The sequence below is a fragment of the Chionomys nivalis genome, chromosome 14 (genome assembly GCF_950005125.1).
Source record: "Chionomys nivalis chromosome 14, mChiNiv1.1, whole genome shotgun sequence".
NCBI lineage: Eukaryota > Metazoa > Chordata > Mammalia > Rodentia > Cricetidae > Chionomys > Chionomys nivalis.
The window spans coordinates 46,884,038-46,900,476 of record NC_080099.1 but is presented as its reverse complement, the minus strand read 5'-3'; the positions used below and the strand labels follow the sequence as shown (position 1 = coordinate 46,900,476).

Here is a 16,439-nt window from a genome sequence, read left to right as displayed (position 1 = left end):
AAAAAGCATTTCTGGAACCCCAGGAGAAACGGTGCCCAATGCTCAAAAGGAAGCTCCCTAGACCCGCGACCCTAAGGAAAGACTGGTATTGTACCACCAAGTTTCCCTCTCCTCTGCATTCTCGAGGCCTCCGAGTTCTAGGCAGTCGGGAATGATATTGCTGAAGAAGGAGAATATATCTCAAGGTTGTCTCAGGCTCAAGGATTAGATACTGCACAGTGCTACTGTTCACAAAGGGACCTCAGGAAAAATTCCATGGAAACTACAGCCAGAGCAGCCAGTGAGGTCAAGATAATGCAGGACATCGCGGTATGGAAGTGGAGACTAGAGCTTTACTGTGACCCAAGGGTAACGGCCCCCCGACCTTAGCACAACTGACGCCATGACGGAAATACCAGTCAGACCTGGGAGCCCTGCATGAAGGCAGCACCACCTGCCAAAATGGGAACAAAGCCCCAATCAGTCAAAGTCCATAGTTCTGGGGAAGTCCTTAATTGTATTAGCCTTGCTTTTTGGCTTCTGTAGTTGTTCTTCTAGCTAACTATTTTGTTAACTGAAGTGTGTCAACCAGGATATGGTTGCCATGCTTAAAGGCTCAGGGCTGCACTCAGGTCCCAAACACCCAATGTAGGCACTGGCTGGCTGGTAAAGATTTTCTATTGGCTTGAACCCGTGTCCAGGTCATCTTCTCTGGTGGATACCTCACAGCGCAAGGGTTAGATGTGGGTCATGGTTTTAGAACTGCTAATTTGAGAGCAAGGAACTTCCCTTCCTTCCCTGGGGAATACTGCCTTTTAAGTGTGTTTGGTAGAGAAATATCAGTCGGGATGAATTCCCCCTCCTTTCTTTCTCCTCCCTTCTCCTCTTCTTTTTCCCCTTCTGTTTTGCTGTGCTAGTTCCATCTAGGGATAAGTGAGACCCCTTGATTCCCACTGACTGCCTGGTTAGCGACTCAACAGGAAAACACCTCCCACCACAAAATGGAAGCAGGACTTCAACTGCTTCCTTCTGCCGACTCTCATGTAAATGAGCTGCCTGCAGCCTGACTCACAGGAGCTCAAAGTGGAAAAAGCGGTGAGAAAAACAGCACAGTTCAAAGTAAAGGTGAGCCTGGCCTATGCAGTGAGGTTTCATTGCCGTACAGGTCGCATGCTGCCTGGCCTTGGCATGGGTACCAGAACTTGAAAGATACTCACTGGCACATTCCTGAAGCCAGCAAGAGCCTTAGCTATCAACTCCTCTTGTTTTTACACCAAGGAAATGGAAATCCCAGAGAGTTAAAATGAGACCTTATCATCAGCTTTCTGTAGAACTAAGCCTGTATCCCCTATGTCAGTCTTCTGGACTCAGATCAGAGTCGATCTCGGGCTCTCCTCCCCCTCCTCCCGCTGGTCTCACAGTTCATCTCTGACCACAGCTAAAGACTGGTTAGTGATGATATGCTGGGAGGCAACGTGGTTTCCTTTGTCCCTCCACTCTGCCTGGCTGTGAAGGCACACACCAGGCTGCCTAGCTCACCAGACAATGTTCAGCACTGACAAGGCCTCCTAGCAAAACCCACAGCATCCGTGGTCCTAACAGACTTGGTAATTACCATGACTGTGATCCATCCAGCATCAGCACCCCCCTTCCCTCTCCCTGCCTTGAAGGCTCCCAAGAACAGCAGCTATCCTAGTGACTGCTCCCAATATTGAACACGAACACACCATCTATTCACTATGGAGAAGAAGCAGTTATTTTGATTCTACACATTATGCATCCTTGCTGGAAAGAAAAAAAAAAGAGCAAAATTGCATTACAATCCTCTCTGGCAGATTTCTGCCCCCAAAAGACAGAAAAACAATCTGGAATTAAACCTAGTTCCCAACTCCAAGCAGCTCTCAGCTCTTCTCTCTGCTGCTCCTAGCTGGACAGCTCCAGATGTGTGGCGTTTCAGTGATTCACTCTAATGTAAAGAACCCGCAAAACCAATCATGGGCTCCAGTTGATCTAGGAGGCCACTGGCACAAACGCCTGTAATCTGGTTCTAATCTTGTTTGTTTCCATTCCAATTATCCTGCACCAATGTTTAAAAATGGGAACTGTCTGCTGCATATATCCCGGCCATTTTCGTAGAGAATAAATCCAGGCCACTGTGTCCTTTTCTCTCCTCAGGACAGCACCAGACGTCTCAAGGCTCTGATTGGGCTGGACCAGCTCTAACTCTATCCAACTCTAAGAATTCAATTAATCATAAAGCCAATTCCATTCTGGGCTCCATCTGTCTTGCTTCCCTTCAGGGACTAATAATCACTCATTGTGTGTTTTTACACACTAGTTGAACTGAAATTAAAACTGATTTCATCACAGTACCTTTAAAAAACAAAATCCATTTCTTGAAAAAATTTACATATTTTAATTTTTGTTTGGATAAAGATACTTTTAAATAAAAGAACTTTTTAAAAGAAACTTTAGAATTCTTGATATCGTAATTCTGCCCCTCCAAAAAACAAACTCAAGAAGAAAGCAGACCCCTTGGAGAATCAGCCCCTTCTAGAGTTGTATGATCATCAATCTATCCTTTGACAAAGAGCATGGATACCCCAAAAGAATGTGAGGGGAAAATGGAGCTGATCTGACATTTTATACACTATTTTAAGAAATCTAACTAGCCATCAACTTGGGACTAGAGGACTTAATTTACTTAAAGTTTAAAGTTACTTTTATTTTAAATAATCTATTCAGGAGGGGAAGAGGAGACATTGTTTTAGCATTCAGGACCCCTGAAGTCCCCAGCTAGCCCTGAGGAGTCTCAGCTCTCCCACTCCTCTCCAAGACAAGAAATATGACTTTTCTCTTATATAAGCACCCTAGCTCTCCCAAAAGCAATATTAACTCTCCTGACAATACTTGGGATTCCCCGAACTCATTCCCTATACCCCTGAAGACAGTCTTATTACAAGGAAGACAAGCAGAGAAGCAGCAGGGCCTTGACAATCAACCTCCTGGGTCTGGGAAGTATGCGGGTTTCAACACGGAAAATGCACATCGCAAGGCGTTTTACTCTGGCTTTTCATAGCTCATGGCCTGTCCAGAGCCCACAGGTCATGGTGGATGGACGCTGCATTGGATCTTCAAGAATGGTCCCATAAGGCTGCACTGTAGGCAAGGAAGCCCAGCATGTGGCTGCTTCATGCCCTAACAGCTTTCAAAATAAGATCCTGAATTACACAACTCCCAATCAGAACTAATGACAGTCATTCCAAACTTAACATCAAAGATGTTTTATGAGTCATACTGGCTTTAAAAAGCCAGCAGTAATCATTTCATAGACACAACAATCAAATACTTCCTTCATCTGAACAATAAATTTTGCCTAGTAAAAAGTCTAATTAATTAAAGCACTATCATTTTAAAATGTGTCAGTGTAAGCATTCTCTCAAAAACTTCCAGCTAAGACATTTTATAATTATATATATAAAAAAATTACCTCCTAAGAACATCTTCATGGATTGATAACACATGCCATTCAAAATATATTACTGGATGGGAAAAGAGGCATTATAGAATTATGTCTATAAATGAGCAGAGTATAAGATTTTATATATGAAAATATTGAAACAAAACTCATTATTTTGCACACCACCTAAAAAATTAATTAAATAAAAAGAACTTGTAACAAAGAGGAATCATGTACTTGCCTTTTATGTAAAAATGACTCAAATATGAATAAGCATCTCTGGCAGAAAAAGTGACAGTGGCTGCCCTGAAGGGAAGGACCTGGTAAGCTCAAGGCAAGCTGAGAGTCAGCATGCCCCTCTGTGCCCTTTGCACTATGAATCATGTGACTATATTACCAATCAGAGTTGAAGATACAACGCTTAGGTAAATTAACTCAGACACTAATCAACCACAGTCCAGGGGAAAACAAGCCTTTCCCATCTTTCAGCTGCACGGCGTTAGTGAGCCTTCACGTACAGACTTTAAGAACACAGGATAAAGAGCAGCCGCAGCAAGAGAAAGACTCCCCAGTGGTTATCAGGCCTACCTGCCAACAGGCTGTAGCAGCATGGGGGAATATGGAGATGAAAGGAAGAGAGGGGCAGGGAAGGAGGATAGAGAGGGAGGCCGGGAACAGAGCCTGGCTTTGTATAGCATGCCAGCTGCCCCACTACGCACCCTCTTGCTTCATCAGCCTCCTATCGTTTCTCATCTTACAAAGTAAAAAATCCTAGTGAGTCACAGGCTAGGAAGGGCTTTGTGTGATCCTGTGGAGACACATCCCTTCGGATCCCAGGGGCTCTCTAACTGGGCAAGAAATGCCACATGGAAGCCGGATCCTCGCCTGGGAACGAGCTTCTGACTCACCTTCTCGCTCCCCTGCTAGCTGCTCAGTGGTTCTGAACAAATCTCTTCAGCAGAGGCACCGAGTGGGAAGTGAGGCTCTTCCCCAGCCACGGATGAGCTGTGCTCAGTGCTCTGGCACAGGCATCTAAGCAACAAGGACTCCATACTGAGTGACGCTTCCATTCTTGTCTTCCTGGCTGAGAAAATCCCACAAACTTACTTCTGGGCCATCTACTCCTGGGCCTTTGCTTCTCTTTGAATTTTGGCTCCCCTTTAAGTTGGGTCTATGCTAACCCAAAAGAGTTTCACCTCAGAATAAGAAGATTGTAAAATGACACTTGCTTAGATATGGGTGCCAGAGTAACCACTGTGGTGTAAAGTCCCTCTAGGAGCCCCAGAACTCCCAGTCGTATGCCCTGCTTCAGCAGTCCTTGTTCTCTTGTGAAAATCGAAATGACTGCTAGTCACAGAAGTAACAGAGAGAGGGCTCCCAGGAACTGGACAGGTGGTTTCATTTTATTTTGCATTTGCTTTCCAGTTGGTTTTCCCCCTTTTATTTTTCTTTGTTTCATTGTAATAAGCTTACAATCTTCTGTATTCTTCTCCTTTTGCGGGTGCTATGCAGAAAAGACTCCAGGACAGGAGTCTCTATTGTCTAAATCATCTTATATGTTCCAGTCAGAGTACGAAGGCCCAAGACAATCTCCTTTCTGGCATGGTGACCAGACGCCCTGGGTGCAGGCTAGAGCACTGGGGTCTGGCTGTGGTCTTTCCCCAGCAGCCTGGCTGTGTGGCGATGGGACTACAGCAGCTGATGAAATGCAAAGTAAGTGGAGAGAAAATGGATAGAAATAAATTGGTCTTAAGCCTCAAGGTTGTGTATGCAAGTGAAATGCAGTGGGGAAAACAGCCTGGGAAGTCACTCTTGGAGAGTTCCCTGAAGCAAAGGGATCATGGGCTGTCCAATACAAGGATCCTTCTGTTCTCTAATACACGACAGCCTCTTTACTCAACGCTGTTCATTAAACATAGTGTACTTCAGAGATAATGGGATACAGACAGCTTCCTGAAACGGAGGCTCCCCCAGCAAATGTCAGTGCAGGACTGAAAAGCATAATGCTGATCAACAGGCCCAGGGTCAAGATTTCCTGCCATCTTTCAATTACTGCCCTCTCCCTAGCCTTTACCATTCTTCCAAGTAATGGATACCGTTACCAGCAGAAGCAGAGATGGGAAAGAAATTTTTGTTGATTAGAATTCAACAAGCAAAGCGTTAAGAAGTGTCTGACAGGAAGCTTAGAAGTGCAATGCAGAAGTTCCATCTATGAGCCTGTGACTTAAATATCAGAGATAAACCTCTCAGAAATAATAGGGTTTTTCATAAAAATATACTTGCTGTAACTGGGCGTGGTGGCGCACGCCTTTAATCTCAGCACTCGGGAGGCAGAGGCAGGCGGATCTCTGTGAGTTCAGGAGCTAGTTTCAGGACAGCCAGGGCTACACAGAGAAACCCTGTCTTGAAAAACAACAAAAAAAACCCCAATAATAATAATAATAAAAAACCCAAAGAGGGCTGGAGAGATGGCTCAGAGGTTAAGAGCACTGGCTGCTTTTCCAGAGGTCCTGAGTTCAATTCCCAGCAACCACATGGTGGCTCACAACCATCTGTAATGAGATCTGGTGCCCTCCTCCGGCACGCAGGCATATATGGAGGCAGAATGTTGTATACATAATAGATAAATAAATCTTTAAAAAAAAAAACTGACTTTCTTAAAAAAAAAAACTCCCTCAAAACATCTTGCTCCAGTCAAATCAGAATTATTCCCCTGCCGCCCCCCCCACGCACGTGTGTGTGTGTGTGTGTGTGTGTGTGTGTGTGTGTGTGTGTGTGTGTGAAGAACAGAGGGGTGTGCTATTAGGTATTTTCCTCAACACTCTCTACCTCTTTTTTTTTTTTTTTTTTTCTGTCTGGCAAGCCAAGGCATCCTCCTGTGTCTGCTTCCCTAGCACTGGGTTTACACAGTGTAGCCCTGAGGATTAGAACACAGGTCCATATATGTTTGCGCGCTACCTCCCTAGTCTCCTAAACAGGATGGTCAGAGTCGTTTTCAGGGTTGACCCCAATGGGAAGAGACTGCAACTATCAAGCAGCTAATGAGGTTTAGCGAGGCTCACAGTCACCTCCTGGGCTGGCTGGTTTCAAGTCAGTTGGATACAAGCTGGAATCATCAGAGAGAAAAGAGCCTCTGAGAAAATGCCTCCATAAGATCAGGCTGCAGGCAAGTCTGAAGGACACTTTTTGTTTGTTTTTCGAGACAGGGTTTCTCTGTGGCTTGGAGCCTGTTCTGGAACTAGCTCTTGTAGACCAGGCTGGCCTCGAACTCACAGAGATCTGCCTGCCTCTGCCTCCTGAGTGCTGGAATTAGAGACGTGTGCCACCACCACTGGGCTCTGAAGGACATTTTCATAATTAGTGATGAACGGGGGTGGTGCCATGCCTGGGCTGGTAGCCCTGGATTCTATAATTCAACTCTTCTCTACTCATATCTTTCTCCATAATCCCCCAATGTCAGATTCAAATGTTGAATAACCATTAAGGATACAAGAGACTTCACTCAAAACACTCAGAGGAATGTCCCTCTCTGTGAGGTCTGTCGATCTTCACTACAGAATATGGTCTGGTCATCTGGGCTTATGGTTAACTCGTCCATGAATTATCTAGGGGCCCCTCATTATGTTCTCCTCTGTAAAGCCAGGACACTATTACCTCAACTTGCTGTGGTGATTAAATGTTATATTCTATGGAAAGCCATCGCCCCGAGCTCCTTTTCCTCATGCCCCGGCACACCTCATCTAGGTCAGTGCAGTCCTCTCTGTGCTTAAAGAGCACGGGGTTTAAAGAACCCTGCCCGTCCCACTGGGAAAAAATATTACATGGGACCCTTGGGTACATGTAGTTTAGTGGTGGAGTGTTTGCCTGGCATGTGGAAAGCCCTGGGTCCAATTTCAAGAATAGCTAAAATAAACAAATACATAATAAAAATTAAAAATCACATAGTAACAAACTTGCACAACTTTTGCCTTTCCTTTTCTTTCTTTCTTTTCTTTCTTCTTTCTTTCTTTCTTTCTCCTTTCTTTCTTTCTTTCTCTTTCTTCTTTCTTTCTTTCTTTCTTTCTTTCTTTCTTTCTTTCTTTCTTTCTTTCTTTCTTTCTTTCTTTCTTTCGAGACAGGATTTCCCTGGTTGTCCTACTCACTCTGTAGACCAGGCTGGCCTCGAACTGCACGGCCACTGCCTCCTGAGTGCTGGGACTAAAGGTGTGCACCACCAATTCCTGTAGATTTTTTTTTTTAAATACAGAGTTTTGCTATGTGCCCATACTGGCCTTAACTCATTATGTTGCCCAGGCAGGCCTCAAACCCACCCATGATAATCCTCTTGCCTCAACTTCCCAAGTATATAGCTTATAATAGGATTTTTGTGTGTGCACCACCATAACCATCTTAATTTTTTTAAAAAAAAAATCACAAAAACCAGGAGTCTAGAACTGTGCCTCCATGATGGTGTCAATCCTAGATGCTGTGACAAAAGTCCACGGCAGAAATAGCCTACGGGAAGAATGTCACCACAGGAAGGCTGTAACTGTGGGAAGGGTGGCACCGTGGGAAGGACGGCACCATGGGAAGAAAGTCATCGTGGGAAGGACGGCACTGTGGGAAGGGCGGCACCGTGGAAGACAGGCATGGCTGTGGAGGTATGAAGAGGTTGGTGGCACTGAGTCTGCAGTCAGGAAGCAGAGAGACGGATATTGATGCTTAGCTTATGTTCCCCTCAGCCAATGGATGCTACCACCAAAGTCTGTGTGGGTCTTCCTTCAGTTAAAGCTCTCTGCAAACACTCTCACAGACACCCTTAGGTGTATCTTTTGGGTGATCCCAAATTGAGTGAGGGTTGATGAAGATGAACCCCTACACTGGTAGAACATGTACTTGGCATAGACAAAGCCCTGGGTTCAATCAACAGCAGCACAAAAATTAAAAATATACTTGTACCAAATAGAGAAACATAAAGAAGCTGAGTCACTGATAACGCCTTGAGCTAGCTTTTCAAATGTCAAAACCCAGGGAATCTATGACTTTTTCAAAGCACAGATTAAATAGCCCTTATTTTACTGAAAGCTACACGTGGCAGAAACCCTCTGGTGCTCAGGACCTGCTTCTGCGGTCCTCCACAGAAGCAGAATTTCTGCTGAACAAATACAGACTCCATCTCTTTCTCAACCTCCTCGGCAGCCAGGACTGGCCAAGGGACTTGGTTTGGGCCAACATGACACGGGCAGGAGCACTGACAGTCTTTGGGACCCTCCCGAAGAGACTCACAGGAAGTCTCCTCAACAGCTCTCCGCTACCCTGATCTCAGACATGGCACCATGTGAGACTGAAAGGAACTGGAGACTCCGGGGTCTACCTGAAACAGAGCTGCCATCGAGCCCTGGCATCTGACCTGAAGTTGTTACACAAGAAAGAAATAAACATTATATTATGCCATTTTCTATCACTTACAGCCAAATTCCTAACATACAGATTGAAACCATAACCCTCCCTATCTAGAGTATGAATGTGTGCCCTACCTCTAACCAACAGAACATAGTAGAGATGACAAGGGATATGTGACTATGAATGTGACTACACTACAAAGATTAACTAACAATTTGGTACCTAGCAAACAAATTATTGCTGATGGTGGCACACAACTTGTAATCTTCGTGCTGGGAGGTGGAGACGGGAGGCTCCTTGGGGATGACTGGCCCAATCAGTGAGTCCCTGGGATCCTAGTGAGAGACTATCTCAAGAAACAAGGTGGACAGCTCCTAATCAAGGTTGATCACTGGCCTCCACAGGCATACATGTACACTGTATACATATATATATACATGTACCATCACACATGAACACTCATACCCACGACTAATGTTTGCTGAGAAATGTTCATCTTTAGTGGAAAAAGATGTCTTTTAATTAAAATTTTTTTTTTTGTGTGTGTGTGTGTGTGTGTGTGTGTGTGCATACAATGAGCAAAGGACAACTTTAGGAGTTGGTCCTCCCCTTCCATTGTGGGTTCTGGATATCAAGCTCAGGCCACTGGGCTTCCATAGCAAATACTTAATGCTCACTGAGCCTCGGCACCAGCCCACTTACTATCTGAAGAGACAAACGGGCATGATGGGAGCAGTTTGGAGTGGCCATGTGACAAGCAGCTGAAACTTCTAGCAAGCAAAACATGCCTTTAATGTGACAATCTGTCAAGAACGGAATTCTTCTCAGAATCACACGAGCGCAGAGGAAGATGCCCCCAATCAAATCCCACATAAGAATCAAGCTCCAGGTGACAAACTGGCTACAAAAACACAGAAGACATAGTTAATCAAATGCGGACTCCTGACGGCATATGTGATAGAATACCTGTGCAGTGTTTACAGTCACCGCTTGTAGTAACTTAAGTAGCAAAATATAACTAATACAACGGCCAGGAACACTCATTGCAAAAATGTGGGGGCGATTCTCTATTAGATAATATATAACTGAGCTCACCAAAAAGAAGTCATATATTACATGACAATTTTAAGAGATGAGAAAAGAAATAAAATCCAACATAGAGCCCTTTGATAGAGGTGAAACTGAGACACACACACACACAACTTTATCATACCCACCTAAGCAAACATATACATAACAGATATAAAGACGTATGCATAAACAGGTAAAGCATATACACAAACACTACTGAATGCCCACATCATGCTGCATTAAACACACAAAAATCATTCTTGTCAAGAACAGACATAAATGAAAGTAGCTGTTAGGACCATTTAAAATGTTTGTAGGCATTATGAGCAAGTGAATTAAAAAAAAAAAAAGCTGAAAAGATACTAGAAATAAGTCCTCAGTGAGGAAACTAGTAGTGCTTGATTTTTGTTATTTTGGTTTTAACTGTTTGTTTCCATCAATACACTGGCTACTTCCTATAACATGCAGACACACCTATCTTTTGAAAGCAAGCATCCTGTGTATCTTTTGATCTTCTCAGTGGGCAGGGGAGTAGCACGGAAAGGTTGGAGAGAGGAAAGTAGCACATGATGTAATTATATTTTAACTTAAACAATTAAAGGCTTTGCTTTTGATAGCAGAAAAAGTCTTGCTATATAGCCCCCTCAAAAAACTCAATAGCCTACAGAAGCACAGGACTCCCGTCATGGAGATGCTGCTGCAGAAGGGCCGCACATCTGAGGCAGCCTGAGCGACACAAACAAGATCCTGTTTCAAAACTGAAGAGAAACAAAACATGGGAACCTTAGACTGAAGCTGAGAAAGGGATCTGGGGAAGGAGGATGGTATTGAAGCCGCTCAGGCCCGCGTACCCAGAGAGAGTCAAACTGACTTTGGGTCCCTTCAATCATGTACAAAAAAAGCAAGTACGTCAAAGACAAGAGCTCCTTCCCAACATGGGAATCTTCTCCACACTTATCCTAGGAGTTTAACGACTCAGGTCCTAGTTAAAGGTAATTCAGAGCAACCGCGTGAGCAATAACTGAACAACTGGGCACAAAGAATGGGTGAAAAGCACATAGCTGAAGTGATCCATTCAAGCTGCAGCCCAGACTCCCTGTGGCTTCACATCCCTGAGCACCTGGGAAGCTGCAAAAGCTGTGAGCTTCATGTGAGATAGCCCTGGATTGTTAATGCCAGGCACCTGTCAGAAATATCAATCCTTTCTAAAAGAAGAAAACTTCCTGACTGGATTCAAATGGTTTTGTTTTTTAAACTAAAAGGTCGGGCTGGAGAGATGGCTCAGTGGTTAAGAGCACTGCCTGCTCTTCCAAAGGTCCTGAGTTCAATTCCCAGCAACCACATGGTGGCTCACAACCATCTGTAATGAGATCTGGTGCCCTCTTCTGGCCTGCAGGCATACATGTAGAAAGAATATTGTATACATAATAAATAAATAAATAAACATTTGATAGATAGATAGATAGATAGATAGATAGATAGATAGATAGATAGATAGATAGATAGACTAAAAGGTCAGGTGTGGTGGCACAGGCCTGTAATCCCAACACTAAGAAGAACTGCAAATCTGAGGGCACAGTGAGTTCAAGGATAGCCTGAGCTACAGACCCAGACTGTCTCAGGACACCAAAAGGACAAAAGCAAACAAACAAAATAATGAGCAGAAGGGGGAAGAAAGAGGAGGAGGGATACAGCACAGGGCAAACGGTAGCTGCCGAGCTGGACGAGGCAGGGGTGCTTCTGTTAACTGCCGTCCATGCTGGCAGCCTTGCAAGTGGGCACAGTGAACAGGAAGAGAGGAAAAAGACACACGCCAGACTTCAGCAAACAGAAACAAAGGCCCTAAAAGTAGAATTATAAGCCCATGGCTAAATGTTTAACAGACAGATTCCATAGTGGATTTGACACAGCAGAGGGAATATAAGTAAACAAACAAACAACAACAACAAAAAAACAAGCTGCACAAAATGATCCAGACTGCAGCAGCAGGGATGTGATGTAGAAAGAAACTAAGGAAACATTAAAACACAGGACAACCAAGTAAGAAGGCCCAATGTAGAGTCAGCGGGAGCCCCAGGAACAGGAGAAACACAGAAGCAGAGGCGGTATTCGAGAGACGGCGGGGAATAGTAGAAAGATGAAAGAAACACATTCAGACTGAAGAAGCTTAACAAATTCCAAGAAGAAATATGTATTAGTTACAACTACACATACAATCATGCAAAATCACAAGAACTTCTGGAGTAAATCTTAATTTAGGTGGGGGAAGAGTCTTTCAAAGTTATATTTTAACAGGAACAATGGAAGGAAGGCATGATAGAACACACATTGATTGTTAAAGTAAATGCTATCTAGAATTCTATACCTAGAGAAAATACTTGTACAAGAACAAAATTATGACATTTTTAGACGAAGAAAAATGGAATTTGACCTTACTACATAATGTGTGCATTTCTATACGTGGTGCATAATAAATGTGACCATCTACATACATGGGTACATATTGATGGAGGTGGGTCTTGTATTTATCTGTTGCTTTCATTGGTTAATTAATAAAGAAAACTGCTTGCCCCTGATAGGACAGAGAATTAGGTAGGAGGAGTAAACAGAACAGAATGCTGGGAAAAAGAAGCCGAGTCAGTGAGTCACCATGATTCTCTCATTCCAGACAGATGCAGGTTAAGATCTTTCCTGGTAAGCCAGTTCGTGGTGCTACATAGAATATTAGAAATGGGTTAGATCAATATGTAAGAGCTAGCCAATAAGAGGCTGGAACTAATGGGCCAAGCAGTGTTTAAAAGAATACAGTTTCCGTGTAATTATTTCGGGTTAAAGCTAGCCATGTGGGCGGCCGGGCGCCAGGAACGTAGCCCGCCGCTCATATAACAACAATATATATGTGTGACACACACAGAGGTTTGACTTATGACAGACTTACACTTCAGCAAACCACCCTATTACACTAACACACAGCTAAGTCACAACATGAACAATGGCTGAGTACCGTGACTGCCTTGTGACTGGGGGCTGGGCTTGCTGCTGCTCAGCATAAAGGAGTGCTGTTCCAGTTCGGCTAGCCAGGGTAAGAAAAACAAGACTTCACAACATGAACCATGGTTGGCATATTGTTTCTGCACCATCCCCAAGTCTTAACATATGTGGAAGGAAGGGGTTGATGGGAGATGGAGGTACTGAGTTCTCAGAGAACGGAATGCACTCTCTTTTCAGCCATGTATATCCAGGACACTTACAAAAGGAGGACACTGGCATTATCAGTCAGCTTCATGTTACTATAAAGAAACAGCTGAAGGAGTCAATTGTTTTCTTTTTCTTTTCTTTCTTTTTTTGTTTTGTTTTTTGTTTTTTGAGACAGGGTTTCTCTGTGTAGCTTTGGAGCCTGTCCTGGAACTTGCTCTGTAGACCAAGCTGGCCTCGAACTCACAGGGACTTGCCTGACTCTCTGCTTCCTGAGTGCTGGGATTAAAAGTTTGCGCCACCACTGCCCGGCTTGAAGGAGCCGATTTGTAAAGAGAAAAGGGGTATCTTTATTCCTGATTCTGGAGGTCCCAGTCCACAATCAGGTGGCACCCTGGCGCTCAGTCTGAGGACAAGGTACATGTAGTAAGTGGAGCAAACCACTGAACTAATGAGCCAGGAAGCAGGCAGAGACTGCGTGTGGACCACAATCCACTTCCAGGGAATGTCTCGATGGCACCGCCCATTTCCTGTGGCCCACAATCCACTTCCAGGGAATGTCTCGATGGCACCGCCCATTTCCTGTGGCCCACAATCCACTTCCAGGGAATGTCTCGATGGCACCGCCCATTTCCTGTGGCCCACAATCCACTTCCAGGGAATGTCTCGATGGCACCGCCCATTACCTGTGGCCCACAATCCACTTCCAGGGAATGTCTCGATGGCACCGCCCATTACCTGTGGCCCACAATCCACTTCCAGGGAATGTCTCGATGGCACCGCCCATTACCTGTGGCCCACAATCCACTTCCAGGGAATGTCTCGATGGCACCGCCCATTAGTGCCTCCCCCCTCCCCCCCCCCACGGGTTGACTATTTCCAAAAGTGCCATCCTGCAGCCCAAGCCTTCAATGCACAGACCTCTGGGGGCATTCATCCAACCATAACAAAAAAACTAACCATACAGAAAATCTCAACTTATTTCAAATGACTATAACCACAGCACTCATCCAGCTACAAGCGCAATGTGCACAACAAACACTGAACAGAAACTTTCCGCTGTATTTGGAAATTGAGAAATATAATTGCATATTAATCAAAGAACCACAATTAAAGTTTAAATCATTTCAATTGAACAATAATCAAAATGCTACATATTGAAATTTTCAATTCAATTAAAGCAATAATTAGCAGGAAACTCCCAGAAGTGAAAAATATAGTCATCTAATACTAACAACTTCATAGATGTGATAAACACATTAAACACACTTAAGAAAAAAAAATCTGTTAAGTGAATGAAATCATCCTGAAAGACATAAAGACAAAGACACTTATAGAGAGATCCCTTTGTGTTTTCTAGTTGATAACTGGGTTTTCATGCTGTTGTGTGAGATGTCTCCTCAAATTTTGCTAGGATGTCAGCACATTACCCATCTGACATGGGAAAGAGAGACAGAAAGAACATTTGAGAGATGCTGGAAACAGACGGTCTAATACCATCCGCAAACAGAGTACGGGGAGAGCCAATGAAGCACACAGTACTGGTAATAAACAGAAAATTTCCATGGCTCAAGTCTGTGGATTAAAATAGCACACGGAAAGCCGAAGAGGACACACTAAAACAAATCATACTTGGACATATAATGATGAAATTTGCTGATAATTAGATACAAATAAAAACCATTTAAAAAAAATTGTAAAACTAACTGCTCTTACAAGGTAAAATTACGCTTGTCCCGGTGGTGCATGTCTTTACTCCCAGCCCTCAGGAGGTGGAGGCAGGAAGATCAGAAGCTCATGGGCACCCTCGCCTACAGAGGGGTTTAAGACAGCCTGGCCTACATGAGACCCCGTCTCAAAAAATGAAGTGCATTGCTGGAGAGATGGCTCGGCTGGGTTCAAGCACCTATAAGGTTGCTCACAACTGTGTCACTCCAGTTCCAAGGGACCCAAGGCCGTCCCCTGACCTCCAAGGGCACCAGGCACACATGCACTGCACGTGTATATGCAAAACAAAACATTCATATACACAAAATAAAATAAAAATACAGTGGAGAATCACTGAGAAACTCAAGTCCCCACAGGTGTAAGAACGAGCACACACGTGTGCACAAACACGTGTACAGCTTGTGGTCATTTGCATAAGAATGGCCCTTCGGCTCACATATTTGAATGCTTGGTCCCCCACTTGGTATAACTGTTTTCAAAAAGATTGTGAAGTGCAGCCTTATTGGAGGAAGTGTGTCACTGGGGTGGACTTGGAAGCTTCAAAAGCCAGTGCCAGGTCCAGACTCCGCTTCCACCAACTTGCAAGTCAGGATGAAAGCTTTTAGCGACTACTCCAGCAGTAGCCTGCCTGCCGCCATGTTCTCTGCCATGACGGCCATGGACTCATCCTCGGAAACTGTAAGCAAGCCCCCAGCTAAACGCTTTCTTTTATAAGTCATGGTGTCTCTGCACAGCAGTAGAAAAGTAACTAGAACACACCACACACACAAGGTCTAACTGTATGCTATAAAGGATGTATCTAGAATATAATTCTAATAAATACTGAGAGAAAAGAGATGGAAAGATATACCCCCAAAATACAAGGTTAGTGGATGTATTAAATAAATATCAAATAAACTTTAGGAGAAATATAACTTCATAGGAGCTAAGATACTTCTACTAATGATACAAGGTATAGGCATGAAGTTACTCGAACCACATGTATATATATTTAACAATCATAGCTCAAAATACTAGAAAAATGAGTAGACACAGGAAGAGACAGAAACAGTGATGGTGTCGTGGTTCGAGGTTTCCAGACTGTAAAAGGGGTGCAGTTTTCAACATAAGTGCAGTCTAGAGTGGGCCTGAGAACCTCTCTTCATACTCGAGCCATATGAACAACTCTTTTTAACAACAAGACTTCATTTTTCTATCTCTCACTCAAAGGTCCTAAATTTTGTCCCCTGTAACGTTTGAGCTGAAGCTGGAAGCTCTCAGCCACGGGAGGATGGCAAAGTCCCCGAGGCAGCGTCTGTTCCAGTGTTCTGCGCCTCTTAGGATTTCAGTTTTGTTTGGATTTAGGATTTCTGTACTTTTTTCAGAGCTACCACATAAAGGCTTGATGTTACTAATTTTCCCTGAAGTTATGCAAAGAAACTGTCCTCCCATCTCTTCTGCTGAGCTGAGCGAGTGTGTAAAGAAACATTCAAATATTCAATCTCACATTTCCAGGTATTTTGGTTCTTGGAAATTTATTAAATATAGAAATCTTCAGGTCTACTCTGATTTGTTTTGTTACTGTATTAATTACAAATATATACTTAGTAGAAAAAAATCAAACAAAATGAAGTATAGAAAACGA

General features: G+C 43.8%; 1 protein-coding gene and 1 pseudogene across 4 annotated transcripts in view; one reads left to right on the top strand and one right to left on the bottom strand.

The window, feature by feature from the left end:
- Sil1 (SIL1 nucleotide exchange factor) overlaps positions 1-16,439 on the bottom strand; it is a 244,298-nt gene that overhangs the window by 34,595 nt on the left and 193,264 nt on the right. The window lies entirely within an intron of this gene.
- LOC130887125 (small nucleolar RNA U13) lies at positions 14,429-14,527 on the top strand (annotated as a pseudogene).